Source organism: Hipposideros armiger, unplaced genomic scaffold, assembly GCF_001890085.2.
Source record: "Hipposideros armiger isolate ML-2016 unplaced genomic scaffold, ASM189008v1 scaffold_304, whole genome shotgun sequence".
Lineage (NCBI taxonomy): Eukaryota > Metazoa > Chordata > Mammalia > Chiroptera > Hipposideridae > Hipposideros > Hipposideros armiger.
Genome location: NW_017731654.1, coordinates 822,670 through 834,503, shown reverse-complemented (window position 1 = coordinate 834,503; position 11,834 = coordinate 822,670).

Here is an 11,834-nt window from a genome sequence, read left to right as displayed (position 1 = left end):
CACTGAAGGATCAAGTCCTTTGCTTTGTTTCAGGATCTTTCCAGTCTCTCCCCTGCTCCTCCCACCAGATGGGTCTCCCCGCCTCTGATGCTCTGTGGGTGAGGTTCACACTGGCCTCCATGTCCGGAGTCTACTTTACAGCCCCAAAGACTCAGCAAGTTGAATCCTTCCAATAGAAATTGTCCTGTTTGTAGCCTTGCACTATTCCAGACATCCAGAATTTTGGTTCTTCATGAACACAGTCTGATGGTGTGCAGGTCATTCTCTAATCCCCTTCAGTTTTCTCTTCACCTAGTCATGTATTATTTTCAGAAACGTGTGAGTGGAGCATTTCTGTGTTACTTAGGCCATCCCAATTTCAGAGATGCTGAAATGCATAAATATGTTTTTCGCACTTCCCACTGCTCTGTCCAGCTTCACAGCCCTGGTCTCATGGGTTTTTACCTGTTTACACACTTGCCTCTAGTCTGTGTAGCTCCTTGAGGGCAAGGCCTCTGCCTCGCGTGTAGCTGGTGCTCAGTAAATTCTTTTGACTTAATGGAAGAAGGAAGGCACACTTTCTTGGGATGGTTTTTGTACAGAGCTCTATCACGTCTCTGGATAGTCTATAAGAATTTGTGTTAACCTTTTGTGACCTGATGTAGGCTACCACCTATGAAGACTGCAGATCCCAGCTCCGAGGCCCAGCTCAGAACCTCAGAAACTTGTGTCCCTCCTAAACAAGGGGGTACGCCTCATGTCCTCGTATTACCCCTGGCCCTGAGTGCTTTGGTCAGCAAACTACAGAGTGGGCGTGTGGGCCAGCAGGGCTTGGAGTGGCCTGGGACTTGAGGACAAAGAGGTGAGTGGGACCATCTCTGCTGTGATCCCTTCTCTCTTGCTTGTTGGTGCTGGGGCCGGGAAGGAGGGGGTCAGAGGAGAGAGGGTGATGGGAGAGCTTGTGCATTGCCTCTTGCTCACAGTTTCTGCTGCCCCGAGGGTCAGAGGGGTGTGTAGGGGGAATGGGCGGGTAGAGAGGGAGTGCCTGAAGGAGGCAGGCACTGCTGCAATGGGCGGATGGACATCGCTGGGTTTGGAAGGCAGGAGTAAGGGTCTGAGTGAAGGCCCCAGGGCCAGTAGGAAAGGAAGGGGCTCTATTCTGAGTCAGAAAGGTTCCAGTTTTCTCTGTGGCGTAGCGTAGGCTTCCTTAGCTCGTGTGTGTTCTGAGAGGAGCTGTTACTTTAGCAGCTTGAGAGAGTGATGAGAGTTCCCTCAAACCTTGAAATCAGGAGTGTCTGAGCCACCACGTCACTGCGCTGTCATCATCGCCCTTTGGAAGTGCCCTTTGGAAGGGCCGCTGCTGAGACAGCTTGTAGTTCTCTGCGCTCTTGAAAAACAGCAGAAAGGCAGTGGCATGCATGCCTGTTATCTTCTTAAATGTTGGCCTTCTCAGTCAGCCCTGTTGGTTCAAGAGCGGAGATCTGGGATCTGTTTGGACACTGGTGTGTTTCTTAGGTGGTTGAGCTCAATAGCGTGGTCTGGGTTAGTAGGGCTTCCACCAGACACCCTGAGGGCTTCCTATCAGTCTTCAGTAAGGGCCCCAGGAAATCCCAACAGACCCCGGGGCCCGCAGTCAGACCCAAGTGAACTTGGTCGACTGACCCATCGGTGTGGGGCCCACCCCGACCCAGAGCGCAGCACTCTGATAACCATACTATCCCAGACTATCGGTTGGTTCTGTGCTCAGGCCTTCCTCTCATACTGTGGCTCTAATACTAGGTCCCTCTCTTGCCAGCCTGCCCAGGGCCCAGTTCCTGTAACACTGGACTCTGCTTTGCTCTCACCAGTCTTCACAGGGCCTGAAATGCAGCTTCTGACCCTCAGCCTGGGGCAGGGAGACCCGAAGCTGCACCTGCCTTCCTAGATGAGCTCCCTTTATCTGCTGCACTTCCTAGGGTCCCCTTGGCTGTTTCCATGCTCCATCTGCCTGGTAACCTGCATCTACTTTTCTTGAACTAAACCTGCTACCTCTTCCCATTTTTTCTGGCTGGCTTTCCATGTATTCTGCCTGACTTTTTGCTGTGGCCTGCAGCTGAGTCCACCCATCTGTTCCTGCCACCTAATCTGCCCCCACCCTCAGCACCCCAGTGGGTGTGCCCAGAGGACAGGCTCTACCATGGCCTGCTGCCATGAAATAAGCAAGACACCTTCACGTCCACCCTTCCCTGAGGCCCGGCCCTGCACCGGGTCTGCCATGGGGCGGTTTCCCTCCCATTCCTCTGCTCTCCTCGCATCCATCGTCTCTTTCTGGCTACTGCTGTACCCTCATCACAGGGCGGTTTCTCCCCTTGGGAAGTCCAAGCCACCCATCTATGCCATGCCTGGTGGTGTCGTTTACTCCCTGTGACAGCCCTGGCCCCTCCCTCTGTCCATTCCAATACCTTAAAGCCCTTTGTAGAAAACCATAAAAGGTCTAGTCGTTTCTGGAGCACCCTTACACCAAAAGCTGCTTTACTCCTCCGTGTCAGCAGCCAGCTGTGTGTCCCTGGGAGCTAATCACCGCCCAGACACTCACTGTCCATCATCCCCTCTTGTCACAGCCTTCGCTTTCCCAGGTGTTATGGGCCCTTCGCTTTCATTGCAACCCTCCGGCCCTGCCTTCTGCTCCCCTTTTTGGGATCTCTTCTTACTTTACTCCCACCCTCCCCCACCCCAGCCTGACCTCACTGCCTCCCTCCTGGGACCTAGTCATGCATTTCCCTTCTGCTGCGCTTGGCTCCCTAGAATCTCCCACCCACACATCCTTCCTCTGTCTTTACTCTGTCTTGGTGAGGTCAGTCTAAGCCCTCACACTCGTGGGCTGCAGAACCCTGCAGAAGGACTCCGTGCCTGTGCGGAGAAGCCCACTGCATGTTGCTGCCACCCGCTGGGAGGGCCCTCCAGGACCCAAGTCTGTCTCTAACCATGTCTGATAACCTGTTTAGGAATGGGAGAACTCCAGGGAGGCTTCCAGCTCTGAAATGCCGTGACCAGAGGGGCAGGAACACTCAGGTCCTGGATGTGTCGGCTCCGTCATCTACCCCACAGCCCTAGGGTTCCCTAAGCCTGTGCTGAATTTGACCCAGGAAGCCCCCAGCAGACACAGATTCCTCGGGATCTCACAGGAGACTGGAGTCCAGAGAGCTGGGGAGATAAGCTGGCCACTGGAACCCATGCAGCCACCTTCCTTTCGGGCCCCTAGACACCTCCTGGGAGAGAGTCCAATCTCCAAGGCCAGGCTCAGGAGGAGAGGAGGTTAACCACAATTGTCTGTTCTTATAGAGTGACACCTTAGAGACGTTAGGTGAATAGCAGCACCCCACATCTACTCAGCACTTTACAATTCACAAAACGCCTTTAAATGTATTTTCTTCTTTCTCGGAGTCATTATAACCACCCTGCTTGTGTACTGGTAGTAATTCGGGCTGGTTAAAAATGTGAGCCACAAGTTAAAATCCCATGTGACCTTCCATGCCTCAGTTTCCTAATCTGTGAAATGGGCAATAACGGTACTTCTCACTCAGGGTTATTGTGAGAATTAAGGGAGATAATTCACATAAACGCCTAGAATAGCGCCTGGCGGATAGTAAGTGCCCAGTAAACGTTAACTATGAGGTTTGTCACTAACAACTTTGTGAGAGGGAACCTTGTGGCTGGTCTCACGGCCTTAGTTCTGAGGTGCTTTCTCTGTCTTCTTCCTCCTGTTGTGTTTTCTCCTGCTTATGATCCCATCTCTCCTTGCCTTGCCCTTCAAGCCGAGCACTTGGCAACACTTCTCCTCGCCATGCCGTTGGCTGCCGGAACATCTGGTTCCCCACTCCAGCTGGTCTTCCTGGGCTGCCTCTGGTAAATGTCCCTTTTGGCCCCGGGACTAACTGCACTGTGGACAGTGCTCCTTGCAAACTTGTTGTGGGACTTCCAGTGCCACTAGAGCTTTCTGAACTGGCCCACACCCTTACAGGGCAGGCAGATTAAGTATTAATGTCCATTTTATGGCTGAAGAAATTGAGGCCTACAGAAATTAAGAGACTTGCTCAGGGTCTTACGGATGCACACCGACAGAACCAGAACTCAATCTGCATCTCCTTTCCTTCCTTCCTTCCTTCCTTCCTTCTTTCCTTCCTTCCTTCCTATCTTCCTTCCTTCCTTCCTTCCTTCCTTCCTTCCTTCCTTCCTTCCTTCCTTCCTTCCTCTTTCTTTCTTTTAAAGATTTTATTGAGGAATTGGGGAAGGGGAACAGCCAAGTTGTTGTCCTTCAGTCTTAGTTGTGGAGGGCACAGCTAGCTCAGCTCCAAGTCCAGTCGCCATCCGGCCGCCCGTCAGCAGCTCGCGGTGGCTCAGCTCAAGGTGCCGTGTTCAATCTTAGTTGCGGGTGGGCATAGCCCACCATCCCATGTGGGAGTCAAACTAGCGACCTTGTTGTTAGGAGCACATGCTCTCAACAGCTGAACCTAGCAGCTCAGCAGAAGCTCAGCTCTGGTGCAGCTCACTGGCCCATGTGGGAATTGAACCGGCAACCCTGTTGCTCAGAGCTCGCGCTCTTAACTAACTGAGCAACTCAGTTGGCCCTCAATCTGCATCTTTTGACTTCAAGCCTAGTATCCTTTCCATTCAGTAACATAATTTTATCTTCCTGTCAAGCGGATGATTCTTAGATGGTCTAGAAAATCTTAGCAGATGTCAATTGTAACTGCAGTCTCCATTTTTCAACATTTGCTATGGTCCTGCTCCATGCCAGGCACTGTGCTTAGCTCTGGGCATACAAAAGTGACTAAGATATATTTCCTACCTTCCTAACACAGCCCAGCACTGCGCAGATGCCCAGAGCCCAGCTGCTGCCTCAGGGAGCACGCACGCCCCTCATTGGCCTCCCTCATCCCCTGCACTCCTTTTATGGCCGGGCCCTGCCCAGAACCCAGCCCACAGAGTAACAATAATCACCCACTGCTTGAGGGCTGACTATGTCCTAGGTGCTTTGTTTACATGATCGCATCTGACTCTCACACTAACACTGAAATAGAGACTGTTAACCCATTTTATAGATGAAACTGAGGCCAAGTGATATGGCAATTTACCTAACTAGAACATAGTTGTCACCAGGTCTGACTACACACTCTGGCCCTTTCTAGTGTATTGCAGTGGCTTCCTGGGCCCTGGCATTCAGCCTGCCAGCCTCCTCCTCCCAGAGCCTCCCGCCAGGAGCTGGGGCTTGGCCCTGAAGGAATGAATCAGCCACAGCCACACACTACAATCAGAGCTCACCTGTGTCTTGCCTCCTGTGCCAGAGCCAGTGCCGAATGGGACATGCTTGTACCAGCCCTTATTTGGGCAGTACCTGGGCGGGCTGTGCTTGCCCAGCACTGTTCCTCAGATGTCCTCCTGCCCAATCCGAGTCAGCTTTGGTGGCAAAGCCAGTGTCCCTAGCCCTCCATTCCAGTTTCTTCCTCTGCCTCCTTAAAGCCACCCTTCTCAGAAAGCCCCTCCCCACATGGTGGCACACTGGGCACCAGCACCCCCAGCCCGACAGTTTTCCAGTTAGCAACCACAGCAGAAAGAAGTCCTTTACTCCCAGGAGGGCTAGCAAATGCTACCTGCCTACTGCTCATTCGTGTGATTGGCCCAAGCCCAGCCCTGACCTAAACTCTGTGCTTTGATTGGTCAGATCTGAGTCACATGCCCACCCCTGGCAAAGGGGATAGATGGGCTGCATCTCAGCCACATGGACTGAACATGGAAAATCGAGGCCCCGTTACCTGAAGCAGAGGGAGTTGATGCCAGACAGGCAAAACCTGCACACTGCACAAAGTAGCATATCTCCCTAAAACTGGGTATTAAGACACACTTAATGTGAATTAGCATTCATTTAAGGTTCACTCCACACTAGGAAAATGCTAATATAGTTAAGGCACAGACCTTCATAAGGCAGAATGAAAATGAAGGAGCAATAGAGAGGAAAGCAGCATCTGGTGGTTGTGCACTGAAAGAACTAATTCATTTTTACTGAGTGAGGATTTCAATCATGGCAGTCTTCATGGAGGAGGTGGCATGGGAGTTAGACCTTGAAAGATAACTGAGACGCTGAAGCAGGGAGGGAGGACCCTCCAGGCAAAAGGAACTGCAGGGATGATGCTGCAACCCTTGAAAGGGGAGGGCATGTGTGAACATAAGGCAATTAGGCTAAGGTGCTAGAGGGGTTTAGCCAGAGCTGAGCCAGCCCCACGGTCGTCTCAGCCCCTATACAGGTGAAAAGGAGAGCATCTGTGCAGGAGACTGAGTGTGTCTGAGGCAGTGAGGAGTGGTTTCTTCAGCTCATTACTCCTCTCTCGACCAAGACACGCTGTCCGGCTTCAAGAAGATGCCCTTGACCAGGGATAAGCAGTTTCCCCCATCATACGTCCACCCTCCCTTCCCTTGAAAGCGTGATTTGCCCCAGGGTGCCTGTGCTCAAACTTCCTAATCTTTATTCTGTTTCTAAATGGGGGAGTCTACGGGGAGCCCCAGGTCCCTGCCAAATGCTCCATCTGTAATCAATCCCGCCGCTGAAATCCAATCCGTTAAAAATTCCAGCCTCACAAGTAACTGTGCCGAGAGGCCTGCAGGGACAGGCTTTTATAGTGAATGAGAAACAGAATCGCTGCCCAAACGATTGAATCAAGAACAATGGGAAACGGACGAAGGTGCGTCCAAGAGGGTCAAACGCTGAAGCCTGAGTAGCTACGGTGGGACGGCCGCAGAGTCCGGCCAGCTCTGGGCCTGAACGCATGCCCTCTTGGCCAGGTGGGCCTCGTCCTCAGCCTGGCCTCCTTGCTTTTATTAACGCTTGGTAATGGATTTTATATCTGCTTGGTGTGACGGAGGAGTCTTGGCAATCTTTAAAGACCTGCAGAATCTCCTCCGGGCCCTCCAATGAGACGCCGGCAGCCTTCGTCAGGCAGCCACGTAGGTGGCTCTCCAGCCAGCATTTACTTTCGTGTCAGAAAGAAATCCCAGGAATGTTTGCAACAGATGTGGGGCCCACCGAGCAAGTGAGCAAGCAGTGGGGTCTTCGTGAGGACAATCTAGGTCAGCCTTCGGGCGACGGCCTTTGCGCCCTGTGTTGATCCTGCTGTCCTTGCCTCTGCAGGGAAGCCAGGCCCCGAAGACCAGTTCCTCATTCCATGCTGGGGCCTGTGACCCACGGAGAACACGGCTGCAGCCCTGTGACCTGTGGCATGTGTGACAGAAGGCCGCCTGGCTGTGGGAGGGGACAGGGATGCTGGCTTGACTCTGCCACAGCGTTTAATTAACTCAGATAATTGTTCGCAGCTTTAGACACCAACAAGCCCCAGACTCCCCACCCTCACTTAGGGGGCCTGTTTCCTGTCCACACAAAAGGATGGACTAAAATAGGAGTTCTTGCTACTTTGAAGGGTCAAGATCTCTTTAAAATCTGGAAAAAGCTGTGGATTCTTTCCTTAGTAAACATACACACATACACATGTACAGACATATATATACACGTATATACACCATACACATGTATACACATACACACACATACACATGCACACACATATATACACACTTATATACGTACACACATGCACACACCTACAAACATCATACACATGTATACACATACACACATGTACACACCTATATACATACGCACGTATATATACACACACATATGCACATGCACTTGCAGCTTCATATCCAGTTTCAGGGGCCTCACAATTCTTAGGTCCAGCAGGCCTGGACACCAGGTGACAGATCCCTGAACTGAAAGATTCTGGGGCCCAGCCCTGGCCCGTCATACTACCTGAAGTAGTCAATGCACATAGCAGTGTCCCCACCACAAAGCATTTCCCAATGTCTTACTCTGAGGTGGACAGAGAAGGATTTGTTACCCACTTTCCTGCAGACTAGAACAAAAGTCCAGCGTGGAGATGGATCTCACGGGAAATCAGCAGTGAAAGTGGGTCTAGATGCCAGGCCTTCTCCTGCCCAGCCTGGGGCTCATCGACTCCATCACTATGTCCTCGCATTTTGTTAGGCCCTGCTCCCTTTTGATGGGGGAGGGGGAAGCTGGGAATCTCACTTCCCCCACCCCAGGAATTTCTAGTAACTCACTGTGGGGTGGGGGGCAGAAATGTGCCTCCCCAAGTTAAGGTTCAAGCTATAGGCTTGAAATGTCATTTAAACTCTGAATATCAGAGTTGTTTCCCCCCCCCCCAATATGAAATATAGTAGTGTTGAAACACTGAAAACCATACAGCCTGTGGCAGTCCCAACTAAAAAGCCTGTAGAAGGACTGACGGCCTCTTCAGGCATTGGTGCCGTTGCTCTAGCCCCTTCCCTGAAGTTTCCTGCAGAGGACACCCCAGGACCCTCATGCACGGAGGAGTGCCAATCACAGAGGACTCTATGAAGCCCTCAGTCACACACCCCTCAACAGCAGACAGCGGCACTTTGCTGAACGTTTCTGGAACCCTAAACTTAGGCAGGTATTCGGGAATGAGCTTAGGGGGGATTGCAGGAGCTGGGAGATGACACAGCCCCCGATATCTAAGTAAATTGCAATTCATAATGCAGCCTCTCCTGGAAATTGTCCAGCCCTCAGAAGTGTAGACACACCCAGAGCCCTGAGAATATAGTCCTGTGGATGCAGGAGCCCACCTTCCTTGGCAAGATTCTCAGAGCTCCTGTTCCCCCGCCCCTGGAAGCTGGGGCATGGCCCCATGTCCTAGACTTGGCCAATCAGGCCTGGCTTGAATGAGTGGTGTGAAAATGAGATTCCATTAGAACCCATTCCATGGTGGGTGGGGGTGTCATGGTGAAGAGTGGCCGTCAGGCCAGAGTCATTCTGTTACAAGATAGCTGCTATGCTTTATGGTTCTTGGCCTTCTCGGCTTGGCCTCAGCTCCTGTCTGCTCTCCAAACCTGTCATTGCAGACCCCTTGGAGTCTCTGAGACCCTCATAGCCTGCCACTAAATTCCCTTTTTGCTTCAGGGAGGCTAAGTCTGTGCCTATTACAACAGGAAGGACCCATGTTGCCTGCACACTGTCTGGACCTTGTATTATTTCTGCAAGTAACTGCTGCCCACACACCACACACACCAGCAACGTGTCACCACTTCTCCTGGCAGTGAGGGATGAAGGCGACAAGGACAAGAGAGTAGAAGAGACCCTCTGCCCTCAGCCAGCGAGTACTCCCTACACCTCCATGGGAGGGTGTGAGGAAAAAGCCCTGAGCTCGGAGCCGGGAGATCCTCACTCAGACCCTGCTGTGCCACCAACGCCCTGTTTTTGAACCCCCCCCTCCAGTACCTGTAGCCCCACTTTCCCATCTGTACAGTGAGGTGCTGGGTTCCCTGAGCTGGAGCTGGACCCAGTGACCAGCGTGTGGAGGTCCTGCCAACTCTGACAGGCCTGAGTCCATATATCCTTCTAACTACAATATTTAACTGCCTCATCGGCATAAGGAAGGCTCTCCCCACCCACTTAGGAGTTGCTCCCCGGGGACTCTGAATCTGAAAACAAAGAGCCGTGTGTGCCCCCTGCCCAGCTTCCTTGTCCATCATCTCAGCGCTGAACACCCCACATGCCGTTCCCTCCCTTCCTCTATCACCTCAGGACTGAAAGTCAAGCCTTCCCAGGAATACTGTCCTTAGAGCCTTTGCCTTCTTGCCTTTGGAAATGGATTTACATAACATAACCAGAGGGGATCTCTAGAGCTGCCTCTTTATTTACCCAGCCCTTCTGGGCCAGGATGGTTTCTTAGCTGACTGCGATCCTTCAGCCGCTAATTTAATTGGCCCCTGCCTGGTGAAATGTCTCCCACCGTGGTTTACCAGGAACAGCTCGGAAAGTGATGTTTCTGTCTTCGTGAAAGGCGGCGATGCCTGGGAGTCCCCAGAGTGTCCTTATACTGAGCGAATAATCTAGTATATCTTTAATAAGTGGAGTCAATTCACTTTCAAAACCCTTGTAAAATTCAGCCTTTTAGTCATTCTGACCATAAGCATTCAAATTCCAATATGAATAGACAGATAGCAGGAGCAGCACCAGAGATCTGCCCAGGGATGTTGGGTTGGCAGCCTTGGAGGAGGGAGGCATTGACGGCCCCAGGAGGCTTCTGCCAAGGCCAAGGCTGCAGCATCTGTGCCCTGGGGAATCCTGCTGACTCAGCTTCTCTACCTGCCAGGGTGCCTCACAGGGGGCTTTGGGAACCCGGGTCGTAGCCACGCTGCAAAGGCTATGGGCAACTCGCAAGTCTAGTATAGACAAGATAGCTCAGGAAACTGTCCGAAGCTGCACCTGGAGTTAGTGGCAGGGTCTCACCCTCTTGGTTTGCTGCGTCTTGTTTTTGTCTTATTTTTTTCTTGTCTTCTTCCCTCTAGTGTTTAAGGCAGGTTCCCGAACATCAGAAGAAGACTTGGGTTAGAATACTTGCTTCACCACTTATTAGCTGTGTGACTTCAAGAAAGATACCTAGCCTCTCTGAGCCTCAGTTTACTTATCTGTAAAATGGGAATGGTCACAATAGCACCTCTCTCATTATGTTGCTAGGAGGATTAGTAAATGAGGTAACACATGAAAAATGCTTAAAACACTTGCGGGCACAGTTGTCACTCAGCAAATATCTATTACTCTTCTTGTTGTTGTTATTATTATCGTGTTGTTGTTACAGTAGGAGAGACTAAAGCAGACATGAGGAAGAACTTCCCAGCGATCCTCTCTGTGAAGAGGTCTGAAGGTTTTAGCAAAGTCTGGAGGCAGGAGGATGAAAAGAATGACCCTCTCTTAGGGGTTTCCTCCCCACAGTGACTGTCTTGGCATTAATTCAGCAGCTGCCTGAGCCCCGGTCTGTCTAATACGCTGTGAGATCTGTATCAATAAGTACAGAGTGGAGCAGTGCAGGGAGGGCCTGTAGCGGGAGCTTTCATCACACGCGGGTAATGAGGCTCCCCAGGTTCATTCCTGTGGCTGTACAGGAGGGCTCAGAACTCCCACCTCCTCTACCACCACTTGGGAAGGTTTGTGGTGGGTACCACTGTGCTCAGGCATGGAGGAGAGAGATGAAACTTGTATCACAGGCTGAGGTTCTGGCTCAGTGAGGCCATCGCTGCTGAGCTGGCTCCGTGGGAGACTGCCAGGAGCCCGGCAGAGGCAGTGGAACGTTCTGTCTGAGCAGGCAGACCCCAGGCTGAAAGTCAGAACACTCATGTTCTATAAACTAGAGCAAGTCACTGGCCTGCTCGGGCCTTGGTTTTACCATCCATCAATGAAGGCATTGGCAAAACAACTTTTCTCGAGAGCAATGTGGCAAAACGGTATTTAGGTGCGTGTTCTGACAGCCCCACAATCCAATGCTGTGCCCCAGAGAATCTCTCCCACGGGAACACAAGCAGCATCAGGATGTTTGTTCCAGCAGCATGTGTAGCAGAGAGGCGCTGTGAAACCTAACGCGCCTTTCAGAGGGGACTAGAAAAAAAATGAGGTGTTACCACACTATAAAATAGTAGGCAGCAGTCAAAAGGAACAAGCCACATCTACAAATATCAGTGTGGCCGGATCTCAAAAATGCTATTAAGGGGGGAAAGTAAGAAGACAGAACATTCTGTCCACCAAGGTGCCATTAGGTTTTTCAAACACACATACAGGTATGTCATGTTTGTGCATACACATACAGGAGAAAGTTTTTGAACGTAGATTGGAAAAACACAACATTTGGAGGAGAGACATGGAATGGGGGATGAGACCAAAAGACACGCGCACACACACATACAAAATGAAAGAAAGAAAGAGGAAAGAAAGAAAGAAAGAAAGAAAG